The sequence below is a fragment of the Bos grunniens genome, chromosome 17 (assembly GCF_055505025.1).
Source record: "Bos grunniens cultivar Pamir isolate PY7600 chromosome 17, Bosgru_T2T1.0, whole genome shotgun sequence".
NCBI lineage: Eukaryota > Metazoa > Chordata > Mammalia > Artiodactyla > Bovidae > Bos > Bos grunniens.
In genome coordinates this window covers 54,527,455-54,535,005 of record NC_141181.1, presented here as the reverse complement: position 1 = coordinate 54,535,005, position 7,551 = coordinate 54,527,455, and the positions used below count along the sequence as shown (strand labels likewise).

Sequence of the window (7,551 nt, the reverse complement as noted above, 5' to 3'; positions counted from 1 at the left end):
TACTTAAGCAACTAAAAAAGAGACTGTAAAAACTCAACGTCACATAATTTAAAAATGCAAATTAAAATAATTATTTAAACCTATCATATTGACAAAGATGTTATGAAGCTAATATACATAGCATAGGTAAGGGGACAGCTAACAGGCACTGTCATACATGACTGATGGGATTACAAATTGTCACCAGCTTTTTGCAGGGTGATTTGGCAATACTGATCTAAAATATCTATCTAAAAATTTAAATGCAAATCTGAATCCAACAATTCTAAGATATTTTTCTCTGAAGATATACTTGCACAACAGTGCAAAGATATAAGTAGAAGGATGTTCAATAAAGAACTTGTAAAACTGTACTATATTTATGTAGTGGATATAGTGGAATACTCTGAAACTATTAAGAATAAGATAGCTCCATATGTACATATGATTACAATTTACTGTTTAGTGCAAAAAGCAAGTTTCAGAATACTGAATATAACCCTTTTTGTACATAATTTTAAAAGGCTGTAAATACATACACGTGTTTGTGTATGCAATTAAAATGTCTGGAAGAATACTCTAAAACCTAACTGTGGAAACATGTCTGAGAAGTGAGAAAACTGAGACAGGTGAGGGTTTTTTTTTTTAAACTACTGATATTATCTGAAATTGTTACACTGAGCTTGTATTTCTAACAGCTTTATTGGCACATAATTCACACACCGTACAATTCACCAATTTAAAGTGATTTTTGTGTATGTACACATTCGTTATTTCTTTAGCATATTCATAGAGTTGTAAAATCATTATCACAGTGCGTGATTTTTTAAATGAAAAATATTTTGAGAAATGCTCTAAAAGTAAACTTAGTAGTAGTAAGAGAATACATGTTTGAGATAGCATCAGAAAAAAATCTGAGGGACTTCCCTGCTGGTCCAGAGGCTAAGACTCTGCACTCCCAATGCAGGGGGCCTGGGTTTGATTTCTGATCAGGAAACTAGAACCCACATGCCACAACTAAGAGGTGGCATGCTGCAACTAAAGATCTCACATGCTGCAAATAAGACCTGGTGAAGTCAAGTAAATATATAAAATAAAAAGTTTGAATAGTAAGGGAATGGTAAACATAAACAGGGAGAAAAAAAATGATGGAAAGGATCTGAGACAGAAAATAAATAAAGACGTTAAACCGAGTTTTAACTAGGGATGTGTTAGATCTCCCTTCATTAAATCAACACATCTGGATTCTGTAAGAACAAGATCAAGGTAAGACATTCAGGCATGATAAGAAAAAAGAAAGAAATCCTTGATTTGATGGTACTACAAATATTTGGATAAACCAGATTCTATATAAATCTGCAGACAGCTGGATATGAATTCCATCTATGGAAGACACAGATCAAGAGAATTTAGAGAAATATATTTACTTTGTAGTTGCTAGAAATCTCTCCTGTCTTAGGAAAATGGCAGAGAAATACTAAGTCTTGAGCAATGAACACTTACTGAACTCAACAGTGGTCCGAATTACATAAGAATACCAGAGAATAGGAAGACTTGGGTAGAGAAAAGAGCTCCTGAAACATAAACTTAATAAACAAACACCATGTAGAAATATTCATTCTGACTCTGACTCAAAGTTTTATATATGTTTTTAGAAGATGGATGAGAAAACATACATTTGAAAGATAATATTTTATGAAAACATTCAGCAAAACTCACATTTAATCTCTGTACTATTTAAAATTACTTTTTCTCTGAGACTTTCCCTCATTAAAATCTTCCCTGAGCACTACAGATCTTAGGAACACTTTGTAGAATATCACCTATTTTCCTCTTTCGTATTTTTAAAAAATGCAGTTCAAAAGTTGTGAGGTTAGAGGATTCTCTGGAACCAGGAAAGGCGAACTTTACTGATTATCCTATGAATCAATTAGCTTGGGTACAATGAGCTCTTATCTATAATAATTAGGGCACTGAAGAGACTGTAGCAACTGATCTGGTTCAACATCAATAAAATAATGGAAATGTATGCAAGATACCCACACTCATGCAAAACCTGTTTTTATAAAGAAGTAAATGTTCGATTAAAAAAGGTCACCAGTTTTGAATTAGGAAACTACAAAGTAACAGTGGTATAATAATTCTTTTTGGTGATCCTCCTGAAAGTTGCTCAGTCTTTGAGACCCCATGGACTGCATAGAATTCTCCAGGCCAGAATACTGGAGTGGGTAGCACCCAGGGATCAAACCCAGGTCTCCCACATTGCAGGCAGATTCTTTACCAGCTGAGCCACAAGGGAAGCCCAAGAATACTGGAGTGGGTAGCCTATCCGTTCTCCAGGGGATCTTCCTGACCCAGGAATCGAACCGGGTCTCCTGCATTGCAAGCAGATTCTTTACCAACTGAGCTATCAGTTACTGTGTGGCAACTCGCAGGATCTTAGTTCCCTGACCAGGGATTGAACCTGAGTCCTCAGCAGTGACAGCAGGGAGTCCTAACCACTGGACCATCAGGGAATTCCTGCTGGTGCAATAATTTATAACAATTAAAAATTTAAGATCAATCTGTTATCTGATAGTACCCATCATCTTTAAAAGTAGCTTAAGTGTTAACAGTTGCAAAATCACTCACCTTGTGGCTCACAATTGATACAATACTTGATTCAAAATCAAGCAACAAGACATAAAGGACAGACTTTCGGACACAGGGGCAGAAGGAGAGGGTGGGATGATTTGAGACAGTAGCACTGAAAGTATACATTACCATATGTAAAACAGATAGCCAGTGGGATGCAGGGAACCCGAGGACAGTGCTCTGGACAGCCTAGAGGGGTGGGATGGGGAAGGAGGTGGGAGGAAGCTTCAAGAGGGAGGGGACATATGTATACCTATGGCTGACTATGTTGATGTATGGCAGAAATCATCACAATATTGTAAAGCAATTATCCTCCAATTAAAAATAAAATAAAATTAAAAAATCAAGTGACAAAGAATGCTCAAGAACATGATATGCTTTGAAGTATTATAATATGATGTGTCTTCCTATTTCTACATGTGCATGTTAAATGTGTGCATGTGTGTAACACAACATTTTACTGGGGATTAATGAATTGTGCATGCTGGAGGCTGTTGCTAACAACATAATCATCTCTATAAATGCTCTGATTGACTATGACAGCTTAGGAAACCATGTGAAAATAAAAAGCGTTATGCTCCCTGATAATATGCTATGGAGGACAATGATCAAACTATAACTCGTAGTTATTTATTTACTTAAAAGTAAAATTGCTTTATCAGAAAGGTTACCTAAGTCTTGTCCTGTGACTGTGACAACAGATTAAAAATGGAACTGCTTAAACCTCCAAAATATGCAAATGGTAACTGAAAGAATATCGCTTTAATGACAGTTAAAACCATCCATCTCCATGGGCTAAATGTAGATGCATTTGGAAGCTAACCTTGGCTTTCAGGCTTGAGGTTAGACTAGCAGGACTTCTATTGTCATCTGGACAGGTGGCAATAACCTTAGACGGGGATGTCAGAGCCTCCGAAGTCTTCTTTTAGATCTGACATCAAGCTACAATGAACCCTGGCTTCTGAACAAACTTTGAATGCCAAAAGGCAAAGGCGAAGGGTTAACTGCTCATTTTTTTTTTTTCAAAATTTCTTACATGCTAAAATATTTTAAAAAGCAAGGACAGCTCGATTTAGATTATAAAAAAGGCACTCTGATGAAAAGCAAATGTGTTCCTAAATGTATTTTGAAGTAGATGGTTAGAAAGCTAATATAGAGCTTACAGTCTAAATATATCATTCTTTTAGAGGCAGAACATATTGCTGGGGGGAAAAAATTCTCTATCACAGGACTTATGGCATATAGTAACTAAAATGTTTTTCCATTCGTTGAATTTTCAATGTTCAGGAATATTATTCAGTAGACCCAGAGAGAAGTCCTAAATTGGAAAAGCAGCTGAGTCCAAGGTCATCTCTCTTGTTTCCAAATATATCTTGAAACAAATGCAAGAAGGGCACTTTGCTGAGTGTTATCTGGACATATATAGTTTCAATCAAATTCTTCAAGAAGTGTCAGAATAAAAGTTGAACATTTGTTTGACACTGCCAAGTCACTAGCAAGTGGGTCTCTTCAAGGGCTGAGGCTCTCCTTGGCTACTTGGCAATTATTACAACATAAAACAGTTTTTTCTTACTCTCAAGAAAAAGCAATCAAGGACTGTTAAACACCAGCTTTGAATTTTTTTTCTCACATTTCTGGATACATAGAAGATCAAATAAACTTATAAAAATGTCTCTCAACAAAACTGTAACTTTAAAATATTCTGTTTCTCATCTAAATTCCTTCAAATTAGCAAATCTTTTCTACGTATCTGAAAATGTGACATGAAACAAAAAAGTGATTGTACAAATGAGATGACAAAGAGTTGTAAACTGAATCAAAGAATAAAATATTGAATCTCTGAGTTAGTGTAAAAAAATATTCCCCCAAAGATAATGAAACAAACAACTGACTTATTACCTATACTGCTCTCTTTTGTCATAAAAAACAAATCAAACTTAGTCCATGATAGCAGTCTCTTGTGGAGATGATAATCTATGATTCCCTACAATGCAGTGAATCTCTCATTTCATCAAGGGTCCAAAAGGAATTAGGATATTAAGAACAGCTCCAACAACTGCACCAACTCAAAAAAGCTCATCGATTTGGTTTCCAACTCCTTTTCCAGCTTTAACTCTCTTACTCTCTGCAGCCTTGCCTGGCTCGTACCTCAGGGTATTCCTTTCTTGGGGCTTCCTCATCCCCGTGGAGCTCTTGTTTCCTCCCTAAGCCAAATTCTACCCATGCTTCCAGAGTGGTTTTAAACTTGTACCATCTCTTTCTCCAGTCTGCCCAGATTGCTCCAGCCCACAGTGTTTTTCTCCCCTCTGATTTCCCATTGGACTAGTACTGTTGATGGCATTCCAAAAAGCTAAACTGAAACTTTTAGAGACCCTAAACTCTAAAGAGAGTGTAAGGAAGTCTGAGTTTTGATTTTTCTTATGAAAACTTCTTTGATTTCTGAAATATCAAATATTGGGGTATATCTGTTTGATAATCCAGTGCTGTAAATTGCTTCAATTGCTGGTTCCTATCCAAATTTTACTCATCTTTCCAGGCCCAGATCATTCCCTCTTCTTTGATGAAACCTCCCGGACTCCCCTTTGACCTTTTAGTCTTCCCTAGTCCATTTTGGGAGACGGAAATGGCAACACACTCCAGTACTCTTGCCTGGAAAATCCCATGGACAGAGGAGCCTGGTGGGCTGCAGTCCATGGGGTCGCGAAGAGTCAGACATGACTGAGCGACTTCACTTTCACTTTTCAGTCTCATGCACTGAAGAAGGAAATGGCAACACACTCCAGTATTCTTGCCTGGAAAATCCCAGGGACGGGGGAGCCTGGTGGGCTGCTGTGTATGGGGTCGCACAGGGTTGGACACGACTGAAGCAACTTAGCAGCAGCAGCAGCAGTCCGTTTTGACTGAACTTCGACAGCACACAAAATTTAGCACTAGGTTTTAGGATTCAACATATTTGCTGTATCGTACTGTTAGTCTGGTTAATGACAGGGGCCATGTCTTATCCTTTTACTGCACCTTTCATGGAGTCCAGCTGAGTGCCCAGCATGTCAAATTACAGAGCACACGAGCTTAGCCCATATTAGGAACTCCTTACCCTGGCCTCACACAACTAGGTAACTTACTGAGCCATTCTAGACTTGTCATTTCCTGAACATGTCATGTACTTAAATGCCTTTGTCTTCTACTATCAAAATCTTAATTCATTCTTATAAATCCAGCTCAAGTCCCACCTCTCCCATTAATCTTTCTCCAACCCCCCATGTCAAAATTAACTGCTTCTTCCTCTGAGCTCCTTGTTTTATACATTAAAAAAAAAAACTTTTCTTTTTGCTGCTTAATATTAGAATCTTCTAGACTGTGTGCTCTTTGAGAGAAAAAACCAGGTCATGTTCATTTTCTATTTTAGCATGTAGCATAGTGTCAAGCATGCAGAAATTAAATATTCACATATAAATAAATGAATGAACTTACAATTTTATTCTCCAGTTAATCAAGTAACATCTTGTTAATATCTTTGGTTTAGCCTTGGCATTTTCATAGATGAGATGAGAAAAGTCCATAAAACTATTCAATGAATTCTGGATTTGATGAAATATTGTGGTTTTGCTTAATATTTTATCTTATTTCAATCTTAAAGTTTGATGGCAGCATTGTTTATAAAGTAAAAAACTGGAATCGATCTAAACGTCCAGCAACAGGAGACATATATGAGTTTAAGACTTTCACAGAGAAAGTTGTTTTTCTTTTCTTTTTCATCACCATCTACCTCCAGAACTTTTTCATCATCCCACACTGAAACTCTTCACAGAGAAACTTTTAAATTATAACCTATAAAGTTTCTATTCTTTCTTTACCTAAAACTATTACTCCCTTCTTTTATGCATTTACTCGACCATCATTTTTACTATAATTCCCTAATCTGGTTGGTAGAGTTTATTGACTTTAAAATATTTATTGATTTATTTTATTTATTTTTGGCTGTGCTGAGTCTTTGTTGCTGTACACAGGCTCAGTAGTTGCAATCTGTATGCCACAGTTGTGGTACATGGGCTTAGTTGCCACAAGGCATGTGGGATTTTCCTGGAGCAGGGATACAACCCATGTCCCCTGCACTGGCAGGTGGATTCTTAACCACTGGACCACCACCTAAGTCCCAGCAGAGTTTATTTTTAATCATTTAGTAAAGTAATGAAGTTTGTTTTTCAGCTACAGTTGAGGAAATATAGTATTGAAAATACATTATAAAAGCAAAAAAAAATTTCACATATACTGCAGTTCATAAATGGACAGCAACCTTTATGGATACATACAACCATGGGTCACACTGCAGGACAGCACAGTAGTTAAGAGCGCAGGTCTTGGACCCTGGCTCCACCTGCTACAGTTATTAGCTGTGTAATACTGTAAAAGCCTTTCTGTGCCTCAGTTTCTTCATGTATAAAGTGAGGATAATGGTATCCATCTCATAGGGTTATTTTGAGAGTTACACTGGCTCATACACATAAAGCACTTAGGACAGTGTGTGGTACATAATCAGTGCTTACTAATGGACTAGCTGCTAGCATCATTATATTTTCATCATTCTCACGATTCTGATTATTATAATAACCACAATATTACTCCCCTGAAGTAAAATTTTTTTCAGGGAGCAAAATTTGTTCAATCTGGCTTTGCCGAACTGCTGTTTAAAGAAATCCCCTTCCTCTGTAAGTTGGCTTTGCTTCTAGAACCAATAAAGCAATCAGTCTTTGCTCTTTAACAATGGGACCGGCTCCCTCGTGAGGAGTGAACTGCATTGCAGTTACTCTACCGAGGTTGGAAAGCCATTTGCCACAAGCACCCCTGTCCTGATTTCTGCACTGAGAGAGGCTGAAAGAGATCCCTTAAAGGTCCCAATCTAATGAATGACCATATGAATCATTCTGAGGTTCCTTTCAA

The 7,551-nt window shown here is 37.1% G+C and overlaps 1 non-coding gene across 1 annotated transcript; it reads right to left on the bottom strand.

Annotated features, from left to right (window-relative positions):
• Positions 1 to 2,422: 2,422 nt before the first annotated feature.
• On the bottom strand, positions 2,423 to 2,495 carry TRNAD-GUC (transfer RNA aspartic acid (anticodon GUC)). The gene has a single exon. It is a non-coding gene; the product is annotated as a tRNA-Asp (tRNA).
• Between the last annotated feature and the right edge of the window lie 5,056 nt (positions 2,496 to 7,551).